Source organism: Stegostoma tigrinum, chromosome 34 (assembly GCF_030684315.1).
Source record: "Stegostoma tigrinum isolate sSteTig4 chromosome 34, sSteTig4.hap1, whole genome shotgun sequence".
NCBI lineage: Eukaryota > Metazoa > Chordata > Chondrichthyes > Orectolobiformes > Stegostomatidae > Stegostoma > Stegostoma tigrinum.
The window spans coordinates 13,881,183-13,897,817 of record NC_081387.1 but is presented as its reverse complement, the minus strand read 5'-3'; the positions used below and the strand labels follow the sequence as shown (position 1 = coordinate 13,897,817).

The 16,635-nt window shown below is 44.9% G+C and overlaps 1 protein-coding gene across 1 annotated transcript in view; it reads left to right on the top strand.

The window, feature by feature from the left end:
• The first annotated feature begins 294 nt into the window (after positions 1–294).
• Positions 295–16,635, top strand: part of gabbr1b (gamma-aminobutyric acid (GABA) B receptor, 1b) — a 458,524-nt gene continuing 442,183 nt past the window's right edge. Inside the window, exon 1 of the mRNA XM_048520001.2 lies at positions 295–1,052. The gene's annotated coding sequence lies outside the window, so the exon portion shown is untranslated. The remainder of the gene's footprint in view (positions 1,053–16,635) is intronic.

Here is a 16,635-nt window from a genome sequence, read left to right as displayed (position 1 = left end):
TGAGTGAAAGGTTGGTTGGGGGGGGGGAGGTGGTGTGTTGGTGGTTGGAGTCAAAGCAGAAAGCAGATTTGGAGGTCTGGTGCGCGCTGGAAGCCCTTAGAAGCCTGACGTTCCCTGCTCTCTTCCCCACGCCTTGGCAGAAACTGACCAGAAAACAGGAAGTCTGTCTCTTTCGACCGCCCACCCCCGGCGGGAAATTGACACGGGAGAGTCTGGAAACCGTCCCGTTCCTGGCGTCATTAAATCTCTCCATCCCCACCTCTCACTTACTCCTCCCCACATCCCATCTTCAGAGAAAACACCAGCCTTTTCTTAGCTACAATCAGTTCATTGGACCCCAAAACATCCACTCTTGCTTTCTCTCTCCATAGATGCTGCCAGACCTGCTGGGTTTCTCCGGCGCTTTCTCTCTCATGGTGTTCCCTTCTATTCTTTCACCTCCTCCTTCCCTCCCCTCCCCTATTACTCCCCCACCCCATCACTAGATTTATCCCTCCCCTTCTCTCTCTCTCTCTCTCTCTCGTGGTAAAAGGCTTTTGCATTCGTACGGCTCAGCCTGGCCACAGTAAGTGAGTGTGTGTGTGTGTGTGTATGTCTTTCTGCTGATGAGAATCCAGGATTTTGGAGATTGTTGATTCGGATTTCATCCGTGTGTTTGAAAATCTTCGTCAAGGCAGATGGACAAGGTACCGGAGACGAATATCATCACCCACCCTCCCTGGACTCTCTGAACTCCCTCTAGTTTGGACCTCAAGCCGTCATTAATTCTGGGCTGCCCTTGGAGTCCATCATCACCTTTTTATTTGTTTTCCAACAGTAGCCCCCATCCCTTTCACACCCACCATCCTTTATTTCTGTTTGGAGATATCTACTGGGGAGGAGGGGAGCTTGAAATTGGCCAATTCTGCATCTAGATTTCTCAAATCCCTCCTTTCCTGGAAACACCACCAACCCTCCTCTCTCGCTGCTGACATCGCTGGACTGAGATATGAGCAGGAACCGAGTGGATTTCCCGGACAGGCTACACCGAGAGAAGCTGTTCCGTTCTCTGGGTGAGTAGCGAGAGCTCGCATCGCCCTGTACCTCTCTCTCTCACACACATGCACACACACACACACCCCTCTTTCTCGATCCTTTCGTGTAAAATGTTCGTGACAATTCTTGTTTAATTTTGCAAAATGTAAAGCGGTGAATTCATCAGGGTCAGGCATACAGAAGTGACAGTGTGGACCCTAAACAGTCGAGGGTAGGGGGTGTGTGTGGGTTTTTGCAGAGAGCATAGATAACCGGAGACTGTTTATAATCGCTTGACTACACGTACACATACATACACACACACATATACGCACACACATACACAGTCAAACGCTCACGCACACACACATACACACAACACACACATACACGCACGTACACAGGCAAACGCTCACACATACACACACACGCACATATACACACACATAACACATACATACACACACAACACATACACACACACATACACACACAACACACAACACACACAACACACACACATACACACACAACACGTACACACACACATACACACACATACACACACAACATACACACAGACACACACATATACACACACACACACACACACAACACACACACATACACACACATATACACACACATATACACACACATATACACACACACAACACACATACACACACATACACATACACACAACACACATACACACAACACATACACACACACACACACACACACACACACACACACACACAGACAAACACATAACACATACACAGACAAATACACATACACCCTGCGGGCTGGATGGGGCGAAGCCTGGGAATACTGAGAAGGATATGGGAAGGGAAGCTGAAAGTACATTTCCTACATGACTGACGCCCCCCCCCCCCTCAACCCCCAGTTTGTTTTAATCTCAGGGCGAGGTGCAGGTGGTACAAGGCTTTTCTTTCCAACCAGACCCGACAGCGGTTTAACCCTTCGGGCGCTGCGTCTTCGGTCGTAGCTTTTCCCAGTGTCACTGGATTTCCTGAGCACCCCCGGGACTGTGGGACACGGGGGCTGGGAAGGGATATAATGTTCTCTCACTAAGCTGCTGGGCTGACTGACGCCCCCAACCCGGGCTCCGCTGGTAACAACAGTGGCTCCCCACCACCCCCTCGACAACACCCCCAAAGCTTCCCCACGGCCAATGCCCCCTCACTCGATTTGAAGGGACCACCGCCTCTAATTTGTACTTGATGTGTAACGCTGCACGCCTTCACCGGCGTTTCAACGCGTTTGGCAATGGGACAACAGAACACTGGCCTTAAGAAACAGAATTACTTAAATGTAAGCGACTGAGAGAGAGAGGGGCAATATAATATATCAGATCATTCCGGTTTGGAATCTAATGGAGGGGTTCAGATCGTTTACGTATAGAATAATGGACACCTGGGAGTGAGTTACAGACTGGAATCTAATGGAGGGGTTCAGATGGTTTATATATAGAATAATGGATATCTGGGAGTGAGTTACAGACTGGAATCTACGAATATGTGGTTAGCACATTGAATATCCGGTGAAGTTCCTGCTGTAATCTAATGGAGAGCTCGCATGGTACTTACTTTTTGTTTGTTGCGAGCGAACATTGTTTGATATCTGAGACTTTTAAGTGATTCTGTAAATGATCTGAACTCCAAGGTTGTTTTTATTGTCATTTTCTCCCCTATTTGCTTGTCTGATATTGCAGCACTGTACCTGTGCAGTTCCCCCATATACCTGGGAGACCCAACTGCTTCTGATCATTCCATCATTAAAGTGTGGGACTTCGGGCTGGTTGTACCTTAGAGTGTCGATCCCCACCCCCTCCAGGGGGGTATTGCATTGCCAACTGTAACCCCTCCAGTATCCCATCACAGGGCAGCTCAGTGAACTGCACCAGGACGTGAAAGAGTGGAAATGTGTCACAGCTCAGGGAGGGACATCTCAGTGACATCTCGGGCTGTGTACCTGTCAGTCTTATGTTTCAGGTTGGGACCCTCCAGCATGGTCAGCCTGTCAGGCACGAGGTCTTACACATTCTGACGTTAACTACCAATGACTGCCTCTGCTCAGTGGACCCATTAAATTGTCGATGAGCCAAAGGCATTGATTGCGTTCAAAAGGGGATGAAGTGAGTCACACGAAATTCTCTCCATTTCCCCCACTGCTCAAAACAGCCGGACAGGAGCCAGCATTTCTTGCCCACCCCAACCGCCCTCGAATCGAATGGCTTGCTTAGGCCCTTTCAGAGGGCATGGATGTGGGTTGGAAACCACACATAAGCCAGACTGAGTAAGGGGGTTCAATTTCCTTCCCTCAAGAGCAGTGTGGGTTTTCACGTCAACTGTTTCATCACGCAATGACAAAGACTCGTCTTTTTGATTCCACAATTATCAAGCCAACCTAAAATTCCATTTGCTGTCACGAGTGGAATCTGACCTCCCCCCTACCCCACCCCACCTCTCCTTCTGTGCAGCATTAGTTTCAGCCACTGCATTGTTGGACCTCGTGAAATTACAACAAACCCCGCAACAGGTTTGCCGCATGTCAGTCATTGACAGCACTTTCCCTCTTCTGTCTCAGAAGGTCTGGGTTTGAGTCTCACTCCAGAGTTTCCACATTAGCACCTCTAGGGATGGACTGAGTGCATTGTGTGTTGTATGTAGGAGTCGGGATGTCATGTTGCAGCTGCATAGGACATTGGTTAGGCTACTTTTGGAGTATTGAGTTCAGTTCTGGCGCCCCTGTTACAGAAAAGATATTGTCCAACTTGAAAGAGTTCAGAAAAGATTTACAAGATGTTGCCAGGGTTGGAGGATTTGAGCTGTAGGGAGAGGCTAACCCTATCGCAGGCAGGGGCTATTTTCCCTGGACCGTCAGAGGCTGAGGGGTGTGACCTTATGAAGGTTTATAAAATAATAAAGGGCATGGATAGGGTGAATAACCAAGGTCTTTTCCCCACGGTAGGGGAGTCCAAAACTAGAGGGGCATAGGTTTAAGGTGAGGGGGAAGGATTTCAAAGGGACCTAAGGGGCAACATTTTCACACAGAGGGCGGTGCGTGTATGGAATGAGCTGCCGGAGGAGATGGTGGAGGCTGGTATAATTACAGCATTTAGAAGGCCTCAGGATGGGGATATAGGAAGTGTTTAGAGGGATATAGGCCAAATGCTAGCAAATGGGACTAGGTTAATTTAAGATATTTAGTTGGCATGGACAAGTTGGACTGAAGGGACTGTTTCCACACTCTGCATCCCTTTTATGACTCGTTGCTTTTGGATGCCAAAGTAGCTCACAAACTCATAATCTCGATAAGAACATTGTATGATTGAAGATATGCACTCAAGTTGGGAGTCACTGACAGATCATTTTAATTCATCAAGTTAGTTTTTAACACATATTTTAATTAAATTTAGACATCCAGAATGGAGTAATTTTTTTAAAACAGCTATTATTCATTTATGTGAAGCTTTTTAAGGAACAAGCAATGTACCTGAAATGAATTTCCTCATGGTCAATAAGTTGAAACTGAAACACAAATGTCAGAGCTGATATTGCAGAGTTGCACAATCGGGGATACTGAAATGTTAAACTGGTCCCATTTCACCCCTGGGAAGTACATAAATTATTCAGTAGCACGGTTCTGAAGAAGAGCACAGGGCACCCTCTCTTGAGCCTTAGCTAATAGGTATCCCTCCAACAGTGTCTGAAAAGAACCGAACGTCTGGTCGACGATGTTTGTGGGATCTTGCTGTGCACAAGCTGATGCCAACATTTCCTACGCTTCAGCCTGACTACATTGCAAAGCAAGTACTTCATTGGCTTTGGACTATCCAGTGCTCATGATAGACCTCATGAATGGGCAAAACTGTGGCAGATGGAGTTCAACATAGGCAAGGGTTACCGATGTAGATCAGGGTACTTTCTAGATAGAGCAAAGCTAAGTGCAGTGGATGTCCAAAGAGGCTTCAGGCTTTGGGTGCATTGGTCTTTGGGGGCATTGATCCAGAAAATAATCGAGAAAGCCAATGGAATGCTGGCCTTTACCTCTAGAGGAATGGAGTACAAAAGGATGCAGAAGTTATGTTGCAGTTATACAAAACCTGGTTGGACCCCACTTGGAGTACTGTGAGCAGATCTGGGCACCACAGCTCGGGAAGAATCGATTGGCCTTATGGCAGTACAATATGAGTTTACAAGAATGAATGGACGTCAGGGGTTAATTTATAAGGACAGGTTAAACAAGTTAGGCACTTTTTCTCTAGAATTTGGAAAGGGTTGATCTGATCAAATTCTTTACGATATTAACAGGAAAAGACAGGATAAATAAAGATGAGATAATGGGAACTGCAGATGCTGGAGATTCCAAGATAATAAAATGTGAGGCTGGATGAACACAGCAGGCCAAGCAGCATCTCAGGAGCACAAAAGCTGACGTTTCGGGCCTAGACCCTTCAATAAAGATGAACTATTTCTACAGCGTTGAGGAATTAGACAATAGACAATTGACAATAGGTGCAGGAGTAGGCCATTTGGCCCTTCGAGCCAGCACCACCATTCATTATGATCATGGCTGATCATCCACAATCAGTGTCCTGTTCCTGCCTTATCTCCATAACCCTTGATTCCACTATCTTTAAGAGCTCTATCTACCTCTTCCTTAAAAGTATCCAGAGTGTTGGCCTCCACTGCCTTCTGGGGCAGAGCATTCCATATATCCACCTCTCTCTGGGTGAAGAAGTTTCTCCTCAACTCTGTTCTAAATGGCCTACCCCTTATTTTTAAACTGTGTCCTCTGTCCTCTGATTCTGGACTCGCCCATCAGCAGAAACATGCTTCCTGCCTCGAGAGTGTCCAATCCCTTAATAATCTTTTACGTCTCAATCAGATCCCCTCTCATCCTCCTAAACTCAAGTGTATACAAGCCCAGAATTCTAGAACGAGGGAACATTGTCTGGGAATCAGGATCAGACCATTCAGGAGAGATGTTAGGAAGCACTTCTACACACACAAAAGGGTTTTTGAGGCTTGGACCTCTCTTCCAGAAATGGCAGTGGATGCTGGATTAGTTTTAAATCTGAGATAGATACATTTTTGTTAAACATAGATATTAGGGTGTATGGGACAAAGGCAGGTACATGGAGTTCAGCCATGATCTCACTGAATAGAAGAACAGGCATGATGGATTGAATGGCCTACTGCTCTTCCAATGTTTCGTACATTTCCTTGTTTGAAATGTTTTCATCCAGTCGTTTTCATTCTCCACTTGGCTCCATGCGCATGCAGCTCTGATACAAAAACAGATTCAACTCCCTCAGCTGACTCCCTGCCCCATCCTTCCATTAGTGATTGTCAAACAAGCAGCAACTCCACTTCAATTGACCCCAGGCTGAGACCTGGCGCATTGGCTGGTGCTCATAATTTGGCAAGCCAGCTGAGCAGCAAGCCATCTGGGGCTTCAAACCAGGGCTAGTGTCATTGCTAAGGGCTCTTCCAGCTGCTTCTCAAATGCAGCCCCAGCCAGTGCAGAGAAATTGAGATTGTTTAGATTCTAGTCTTTATGCAGCCTCTCAGCTTCCTGCTGCAGAGTGGAGAGGTAAATGACATCTTTGTTTTAATTACAAAAAAGTACTTTATTCATAAGAAGATATAGTCAGATATGCAGTTAGGTTCTGTACAATAGTGTATCAAGAAAAGAAAGAAACATTGAGGTTTGACTCTATCCAAAAAAACGAAATCATCTCTTACTTGAACCGGATAATATTTACACATTTTTGAGGCACCAGGAGGGTCCAATAACAGAACGGTTTACCTTCAGCAAGAAGATCTCAGACAGCGGTCTTTCCACACTGCACCTTGGCAGCAGCTGCCCCAAGCTTTAGCGCATCCCTCAGCATGTATTCCTGGACCTTGGAATGCGCCAGTCTGCAACACTCGGTCGGGGTCAACTCCTTGCTCTGGAAAACCAACAAGGTTCAGGTAGACCAAAGAACAGTCTTTCACTGAGTTAATGGCCTTCCAGGCACAGTTGATGTTTGTCTCAGTGTGCGTCGCGGGGCATAGCCCATAGAGCAGAGGGATAAATGACAATTGCTTCTCCCTCTGCCTTTCATGCATGTGTTCAGCCGTCTCACAGCCTAGAGAGGAGAGAAGGCTCCATCAGAATCCTCCCACCTCACTCACACACTCACCTATTGCTGATGCATAATCTCCTTTGTCTTTCTAGTCAGCAGAGTTTGATGGTTTGGAAGGCGCTCCCTCAGCTGCTGCAGTGCATCTTGTAGATGGTGAGAATGAATGTTGAAGGTAGTGGGTGGGTTGCCGGTCAAGTGGGGTGCTGGACCAGGTCTATCAGAAGGAAATAAAAATCTCTGGCCTCTTCTATCTCCCCAAGCTCTTTCATTCAAGATGTCAGTCAGATAAATCCACCCTGTACCCTATCCATGGCTTTGACATCCTTTTCAAAGTGTGCTACTCAAAAGTGATCAAAATACACCAGTGTTTAGATCTCAGCTGGAGTTTAGAAACATTAGAAAGCCGCTGAGCCTGCCAGGGCTCCTACATCATTTAATTGGATCATGGCTGATCTGTATCTTTACACTACTTACTTGTCCATAACCCTCAAAACACATACTCCCTCCGGTATTTTCCATTTCCTGGTCATTGGTCCTCCTTCCTTTTCATTCCTCAAACGCTCTCCCAAACCACAAGTATTGCTTTTAGAATTATTATGTTATGCAGAGTTTCAGTGCTATGAATCTCCTCTTGAAGGTTCACCAGTTAATTCCTGGATCGTAAGGATTATACAATGAGGAAAGATTAAATAAACCAAGCCTTAATTTTCAGGATTTCAGAAGAATGGGAGCTGTGGTCCACACACAGTGTGGTCAAACCTATACCAATCTTTGCGAGGTCATCGGGGTGGATGCAGGAACGTGGCTTCCACTGGCTGGGGTGCATCTAGAACCAGGGGGCCACAGGCTCTGATAAAAGGGACAGACCATTTAAGACTGAAGTGTGAGGAAATGTCTTCACCCAGAAGGTGGGGAACATCTGGAATTCTGTGCTGCCATGAGGGAGCATTATCAAGTATGTTCAAAAGCCATGGTAGAAAGGTGGAACAGACTCAATGGGCTGAATGGCCTAATTTTTCCCCTATACTTATGAGCTAAGACATAGGTCAATAGATTCATAAACAGTGAAAAGATCAAAGGATTGCTCAGGGTGCTGAAGTCAAAGATCAGCTGCGATCTCATTAGATGTTAGAGTAGACTCAAAGGGTTTGATGACCTTCTGCTGGTATTTGTTTATTTTAAATTTAAAATACTTTTCTAATCGACCTGATTAGAGACGTAATCACGCACCTCTAGAGCAGGTGGAACGTCAACCGGGTCTCTCAGGCCAGGGTAGGGACAATACCACTGCACCACAAGAGAGTTCCTCTGCTGGTCTTTCTTATGTTCTTGTGTTAAGGACATTCCTGTTGTTTTGGAGGGCTGATGACTGTCACTGTTGGATAGTTGCAAGCACTCAGATCTATCGTTTGTAACAAACGCACGTATGTGTCTGCCCACACACAGACTCACAAATCAAAATGTAATAGAAATGTTTTAAAAATTTAATTTAAAAAAAGAAAATTCCTTGAAGATTGTCAGTTCGACCATAAATAGCAGAAGAGGAATCCCTCACATTCAGGCCTCAGTCGTGGACCTTTATGAAGTTTCAGGACCTTGGAGAGGGACAGCACTGAGAGAAAGTGACTTCATGGAATCTCTGCAAAGTGGAAACAGGCCATTCAGCCCAACAAGTCGACACCAACCCTCTGAAGAGTATCCCATCCAGACCCATCCCCCTACCCTTTCCCTGTAAACACACATTTCCCATGGCTAACGCACCTAACCTACTACACATCCCTGAACACTATGTGGAAATTTAGTCAAGACAATCCATCGAACCCGCACATCTTTCGACTGTGGAGGAAACCGGAGCACCCGGTGGACACCCACTCAGACACAGGGAGAATATGCAAACTCTACACGGACAGTCGCCAGAGGGTGGAATCAAACCTGGGTCCCTGATACTGTGAGGCAGCAGTACTAACCCACTGAGCCCACCCTTGCCAAACCTTCCAAACTCTGCCAAGTACAGACAAAGAGCCCATAAACACTCCTCCGATAACAAACCCTTCACTTCCGGGATCATTCTTGTCAACATCCCCTGGGCCCCCTCTTACACAAGCACATCATTCCTTAGAAATGGAACCCAAATCTGCTCACAATATTCCAAATGCGGTCTGACCAGAGCCTAATACATCTCTGCTCTTGTATTCCAGCCATCTTGAACTGAATGTCAACATTACATTTGCCTTCCTAAGTGCCAAATGGATCTGCGTATTAACTTTAAGAGACCCTGAACTAGGACTCCTACATTACCTTTTCCCATCAGATTTCATAGAATCATAGATCATAGAATTCCTACAGTGTGGAAACAGGCCCTTCTGCCCAACAAGTCCACACCGGCCCTTAGACCATCCCACCCAGGCCCACCCCCTTATAACCCACCTAAACTACACACCCCTGAACACTATGGGCAATATAGCACGGCCAATCCACCTAGCCTGTACATCTGTGGACTGTGGGAGGAATCGAGCACATGGAGGAAATCCATGCAGACACAGGGGAGAAAGTGCAAACTCCACACATGCAGTTACCCGAGGGTGGAATTGAACCTAGGTCCCTGGCGCTATGAGGCAGCAGAGCTGACCCTTTCCAACTCCTTTCTCCATTTAGAAACTCTAGGGAGAACTTTAGGGAGAAGCGGTTGAGGTGGAGTGTTTGTTGCGGGCAGCAAAGTGCGACAAGTCCCTGTTGCTAGGTTCTAGGCCCATCTGGAGTATAGTAGACTGAGGGGTGATCTTAAAGAGATCTACAAAATCATGGGAGGTGTAGATCAAGTAGATAGCCATCAGCTTTTTCCCAAGGTAGGGGAGTCTTAAACTAGAGGGTATAGGTTTAAGGTGAGAGGGGAGAGATACAAAAAGGTCTGCAGGGACAATTCTTTTCACACACAGTGCGGTGAGTGTCTGCAACGTGCTGCCAGAGGTATCGGTGTCATTTAAGAAATGTTTGGACAGGTACGTAGACAAGATGGATGTGTGTGGAGGGATATGCAGGCAAATGGGACTAGTTTAATTGTGAAAACCGAGTGGCCTGGTGCTTGTTAGGCCAAAAGGCCTGTTTCCATGCGTAAACCTCTATGACTTGTCACATGTACAAAATATTTTTTGTGTGTTTGGTATGTTGCTGTGGTCATCTGACCAAACTAAGAAAAGAGCCCTGAAACAACATCAAGATGATGGCCCTTTGTGCATTAGTGACAATTATTACAAAATCCTGATTATGGTCTTGTGGCTCCGAGGTACCTGCTCTGATGGAGTTAGGGTGGAGAAGACCACTTCCTGTGTGCATTGTTTCTTCACACAACCTCTTATGTCACATTAGCCCAGAATTTGCTGTCAAATAGCATCTTGCGGCAAAGGTAGTGATACCCTGTGATTGGCTAGACACCTCTGAGTTGCTGGATATTTACATTGGCCTTCACAAAAACAGCAGCTTCTCCTTAATCTCCCCGTACCTTGCGTAGCTACATTTGCAGGTTGATTACCCATGAGAGTCACCATGGAAAATTAAGTCTGACAAATAGCAAGTAAAAAGCCTTTTCAATCAACAGCATGTTTTTGCAATATCACTGCAGCTCACTGACCCCAAAAAGGGAACAATTTGAACTGAGCAGCCTGATTTCCGCAGGTGGTAAATTGTTGTCATAGATTTTAAAACTTAAAATGTAAAATTATTTGCTTTTTTCTGACTTTGGTCCTTTTCTCAATTTGATGCTTTGTCCCCCTTTCTTCATTTGTCTTACTGTACATGATTTGACACTAAATAACTCCCATTTCTCTGTCATTTGATTTAAACTCATTGGCTAAAGACTACTGGTCCTCCAAGGATCCAGGTCCACGCTGCAGAATGATCAGTTCACACCTCACTTAACCTCACACGTCGAAGCTTTTGGGCTTTGAGAATGACAACAAAAGCCAAAGGAATGAATCACCACACAGGCGCAAAATGTGTTTAAGTTCATACACTCGGCAACAGAAACCACTTGTTTCTCACTCCCTCCATTTTGCGCCCCGTTTATAACCACATAAAAAGCCACCTTGTGAGATTTCTAGATATTAAAGACGTAAAGGGGTACAGAGATTATTTGGAAAAATGGCATTGAGTTTGCCAATCAGTTACTAAGCTGAATGGTAGAGGGGGTTCAAGGAGCCGAATGGCCCACTGCTGCTCCTGTGTTCCTATATACTTTAACGTCCTGAAGTTGGAGCCTGTTGAAAACCAACCTTTAAGTTCAGACTAATCATTTTCTGAAGAAGGGTCCAGGCCTGAAACATCAGCTTTCCTGCTCCTCTGATGCTGCTTGGCCTGCTGTGTTCACCCAGATCTACACCTTGTTATTTCTTATTTAAGTTCAGATTGGTGCTTCTATTTTGCACTCAGGGCAGAGAGAGACCCTCATCTATGCTCAGTCAATTGATAGATAGATAAGAAGGAGGCTAATTGTTATGCCACCTGCCTGTAACAGTCACAAGGAAGAATCATGATTTAAAATCTTTCTCCATCATATGGCCTTATATTTTGTTTTCGACTTGGCCGAGGCGTAGTGGTATAGGGTTGAGAAGGACTGTTCCTGGGGGAGGCGGGGGGACAGCTCGCAGTGTATGCCCAGTGCCAGGACATGAAGACATCTCCTCAAGACTGGAGACAAAGTTGGATTGTGAGGGAGAGGATCCAGTTGTCCTGGGTCTGCACAGGACCCAACGGCATTCATAGATCTGGCAATGGATGGTCAGCTGAGAGAGATCCTTTGAGGAGCTGGGGGCTGCATGGCAAAAGCAGAGCCTCTGAAGTATCAGAGATAATGGGAACTGCAGATGCTGGAGAATCGAAGATAATAAAATGTGAAGCTGGATGAACACAGCAGGCCAAGCAGCATCTCAGGGGCACAAAAGCTAACGTTTCGGGCCTAGACCCTTCATCAGAGAACAAAGTATAGAGCTGGATGAACACAGCATCTCAGGAGCAGGAAAGCTGACGTTTCGGGCCTCGGCCCTGCTGCTGGGCCTGCTGTGTCCATCCAGCCTCACATTTTATTATCTCTAAAGTATTTATTCTCTGGATTGTTTCCTGAACAACGCACCAACCAATTCTGAATGTGGTTGAAGGACTGCTGTGGGAAGCAGAGGTTTCACTTCGTGGGTCACCGGCACCAATATTAACGAAAGAGGGAATTGTTCCTTTGATGGGGTGGGTGGTCTGGGCATATTCAATGTCAAGAGTGGCCAGCAAGGCTTCAAACTATTGAAGGAGGACTTAAGGACTCTTAAATGGAAAAGCAGCAATGAAAATGCCAACTATACCGGGTCATAATAAGCAGTGTTGATCTGAAGGGGCAGTAAGAGGCAATAGGGTGCTAGTGGCTAAGCTGGGCTGAAGATAAATAAGGAAAATAAATGTAATGCGAACTAAAGGCATGGTGTCTGAATGCATGGAGCATTCTCAACAAATCAGATTAATTAATTGCACAGAGAGAAATCAATAGGTTTGATCTAATAGCCACTGCAGAGATGTGGCGGTGACGTGACCGAGATTGGTAACGAAAGATTCCATGAGACACGGCCTCTAAAACATAAAGGCAAAATGGCAGAGAGGAGGTGATAATAATGGATATACGATATCCTGCCATATCTACAAATCATCTTCTTGATTCTCCATTTGAAAGCTGGTATAAACCACTGTATAATGATCTTCAGCAGGACTAGGGATGAAGACAGGCCCTGAATCTGGCCCAACTGGAATGAGGGTCACACACTCTGCTGTTGGCACCCATTCGAGCAAAGCCAACCATCCAACAAACCGAGCCAATCACCCCTCACCAGTCTGGTTGAGTAAGAATTACTATGCCAATGTTATCTATTAGATGCTGATTGAAACCTGGGATTATGGATAGTGATGATAAAGGCTCTAATTTACTTACGGCTTGTGGCTAACCAGGAACCTTTCCTGTTTTTACTCCGTGGCATTGTTATAAAGGGGAGGAGATGGCCTGATGGTATTATCACTGGACTATTAACCTAGGTAATGTTCTGGGGGTCTAGGTTCAAATCTTGAATTCAATCCTTTTAAAAAAAAACTGGAATTAAGAGTCTAATGATGACGATGAGTCAATTGTCAGAAAAGCCCATCGGGTTTACTAATGTTCTTTAGGGAATGCAACTTACCTGGTTTGGCCTATGTGTGACTCCAGGTCCACCGCAACATGGTTGATCTTTAAGTGGCCTCTGCACAGTTTGGTATAAGCAACAGTTGCCGGTCCAGCCAGCAGCAGCCTCTTGAATGAATGCAGGAAAAAGTACATTGGAAGGATTTACAAGTTGATACCCATGTTGTTTGGTCATGTTTTGAAGCAATCTGCCTTGTCCACCAATTCCTTGGGTGGGACAGGAAGGCGGACCTTGTAGCTCAAAGGCAGGGCCACTATCATTACACCCCCCAACATACGTATTCAGCAGTACATCCTGACATCAAAAAGTGATACGGAAAATCACAGCCAACACACCATAAAGAGACCCTTTAGCCCTTTGTATCCACCAGGGCCAGTCCAATACCTGGTCAATGATAAGCCCTGAGGATGTTGATAGTAGAGGGTACGGTGGTTGTAATATCAATGAATGTGAAGGGGTATAGAGGTAGATCCTCACTTATTGGAGATGGTCATTTTTCCTGACACTATTGTGGTGTGAGTGTAATTTTCCACATATCAGCCCACGCCTGGATATTGATCAAGACATGCTGCATTTGAACACGGACTGTTCAGAATCTGAGGAGTCCCGAATGGTGCTGAACATAGTCAGCGAGCATCCCCACTTCCAACCTTGTGATGGAGGGAAGGTCATTGCTGAAACAGCTGAAGACACTATGCGCCCAGGACACTGCCCTGAGGAACTCCTGCAGGGATGTCCTGCAGCTGACTTGACTGACCTTCAACAACCACAGCCATCTTCCTCGATGCCAGGTTATGACTCCAACTGGCAAAGAGATTTCCTCCTGATTCCCACTATTTTGATGTCAAGGGCAGTTGCTCTCACCTCCAGTTGTAGTGTGAGGCTTGTGACATTAAAGCCACATGCATGAAGGTGGAATGCAATGGTCATAGGGGTTTTTAATTGTCACACAGACTTAGGTGAAACGGAATTTACAGTAATGGTGCGTGGCAAGTTCATTTTATAGATCAATACATCAAGAAATCAACTTAGAAACTGATTATTTTGGATCCAGTATTTTTCAATAAGGAATGTTTAATTATTAACCTGTAGTAGAGGGTCATCTGGGGAGTAGTGACTTAATCTGTAATAGAATTTTATATTGTGTTGGGACATCATTTAATTAAATCCACAACTGGGGCCTTAGATCTCAGCAATAAAACAAACTGTTAGGAAGGAGGGGCAAGTTGGATAAGGAAGATTGAGAATCTTTATAAAATGGTTTGATGGTATAGAAATAATCTGAAGAATAACAGTATGATTTATCAGAAACATTAAATGCTCTTTTGGCCAGGTGCTTCAGACAAGACAGACCCAATGGCCTGTTTCTCTACTGTAGCAATTTTGGGAATCTGAGAATGTAGATTCCTCCAAGGTTCAGAAACTCCATGGAAAATGTAGCCCGATCATAGCTAGTAAGAGGACTTAAGAGAGTATTTGAATAAAGAAAGAGGCTTATAGCATTGGTAATAGTGTGTTCAGCATGAGGATTGGGAAGATTTTAGAATTCAGAAAAGGAGGACCAAAATTTTGCGAAGGAAGTAGAAGAACGAATGCAGGAATAGACTAACAAAAGAAACAGAAAGATCAATTTGGAATGTTTGTCATGGGCCTTGGGCTTTCTAGAGATAGAGACAAGTGAAAATGAGATAGAGAATAAAGAGATGGCAGAAACATTAACCAAACACTTCATTACATGTCTTCACACTCTGTAGATCATTTTGGAAAAAGTGGGAATCAGAGGAGCAGCAAAAATAGGGGACTTTAAAAAAATAGACAATGGAAATATTACTGGAGAAATTATCAGAATTAAATTGTAGCATTCCTTGTGAATGTGAAGACTTGCATCCTGGATTTTCACATTGTTGGCGGCACGGTGGCTCAGTGGTTAGCCCTGCTGCCTCACTGCACCAGGAACCCGGGTTCGATTCCAGCCTTGGGTGACTGTCTGTGTGGAGTTTGCACATTTCCCCCCCATGTCTGCATGGGTTTGCTCTGGTTTCTTCCCACAGTCCAAAATGTCAGATCGTGGATGCATTGGCTGTGATCTTCCAGAATTACTTTGATTGTGGAATAGCTCCCAATGAGTGAAAGGATGTAAGCACTAACCTACAATTTAAGGAAGGAGAGAAGAGAGAAAAAGAGTATCTGTAACTCAATTCAGCCAAGAGGAGTATTTGATTTGGTTTATTTATAGTCACGTGCATTTTGATATAAAATAGAGCAAAAAGAGTTGTATGGAGTCTTGCAGTTGGCAAAATGCTTGAATCTATTATTAAAGTCATGATTGCAAGGGCACTTACAAAGTCATAACATAATTAAGCAACATCAACATGGATTACAAAAGACAAATTGTGTTTTAGAATGTAATTAGTAGGATGGACAGAAACATGGAAACTGTGGATAAGGAGGATTGCCAGAAGGCATTTGTTTAAAGAAAAACACGTTAACAGATTATTTTACACAAAATTAGGGTTCAAATTAGCATGGATTGATGGATTGGCCAATGGACAGAATATATAGAGACTATGATATATAGGGAGGAGCACATTTTTAGTTTTTACAGGCAGGAACTAGCAGGCAGTAACTAACACGATGCCACAAGTCTCAAGTATTCCAGCCTAAATTATTCCTTAATGATTTGGAGGAGGGGCATTGAGGATGCAGTTTCCAAGCCTGCTGACGACAGAAAGGTATGTGGAAAAGTATGTGACACACAGTGTTTGCAGAAGGATGTAGTCAAAGTTAGTGAAACATGTCAGACAGAACACGATGTGGTGAAGTGAGAAGTCATCCAGCAAAATAAAAAGAATATTTTTGAATAGTGTAAGGCTGAGATAGCAGACATGCTGGCAGTGCCACTGAGTTGGAAATAGAGAATCCCAGGCTAACGCTCTGGGACATAGATTCACATTTAAAGTTTGGGAGAAGGTTTGTAGCTCGGGTTGTAAATTAGGTTTTAGACGTGCTCGCTGAGCTGGTGGGTTTGGTTGCAAATATTTCATCGCCCTGCTAGGTAATCTCCATGACCACAACAAGAAGACTCAGCATGGCCAGACACACTAGTCACCCTACCGTACATCAGAGACATGTCAAGAAGACCACAAGATTACTCAGGCCCCTAGTTATCAGGGTAGCCCACAAACCAACAACCACCCTGACAAATGGACCCCATTCCCACAACCAATAAAACTAACGTAATATACA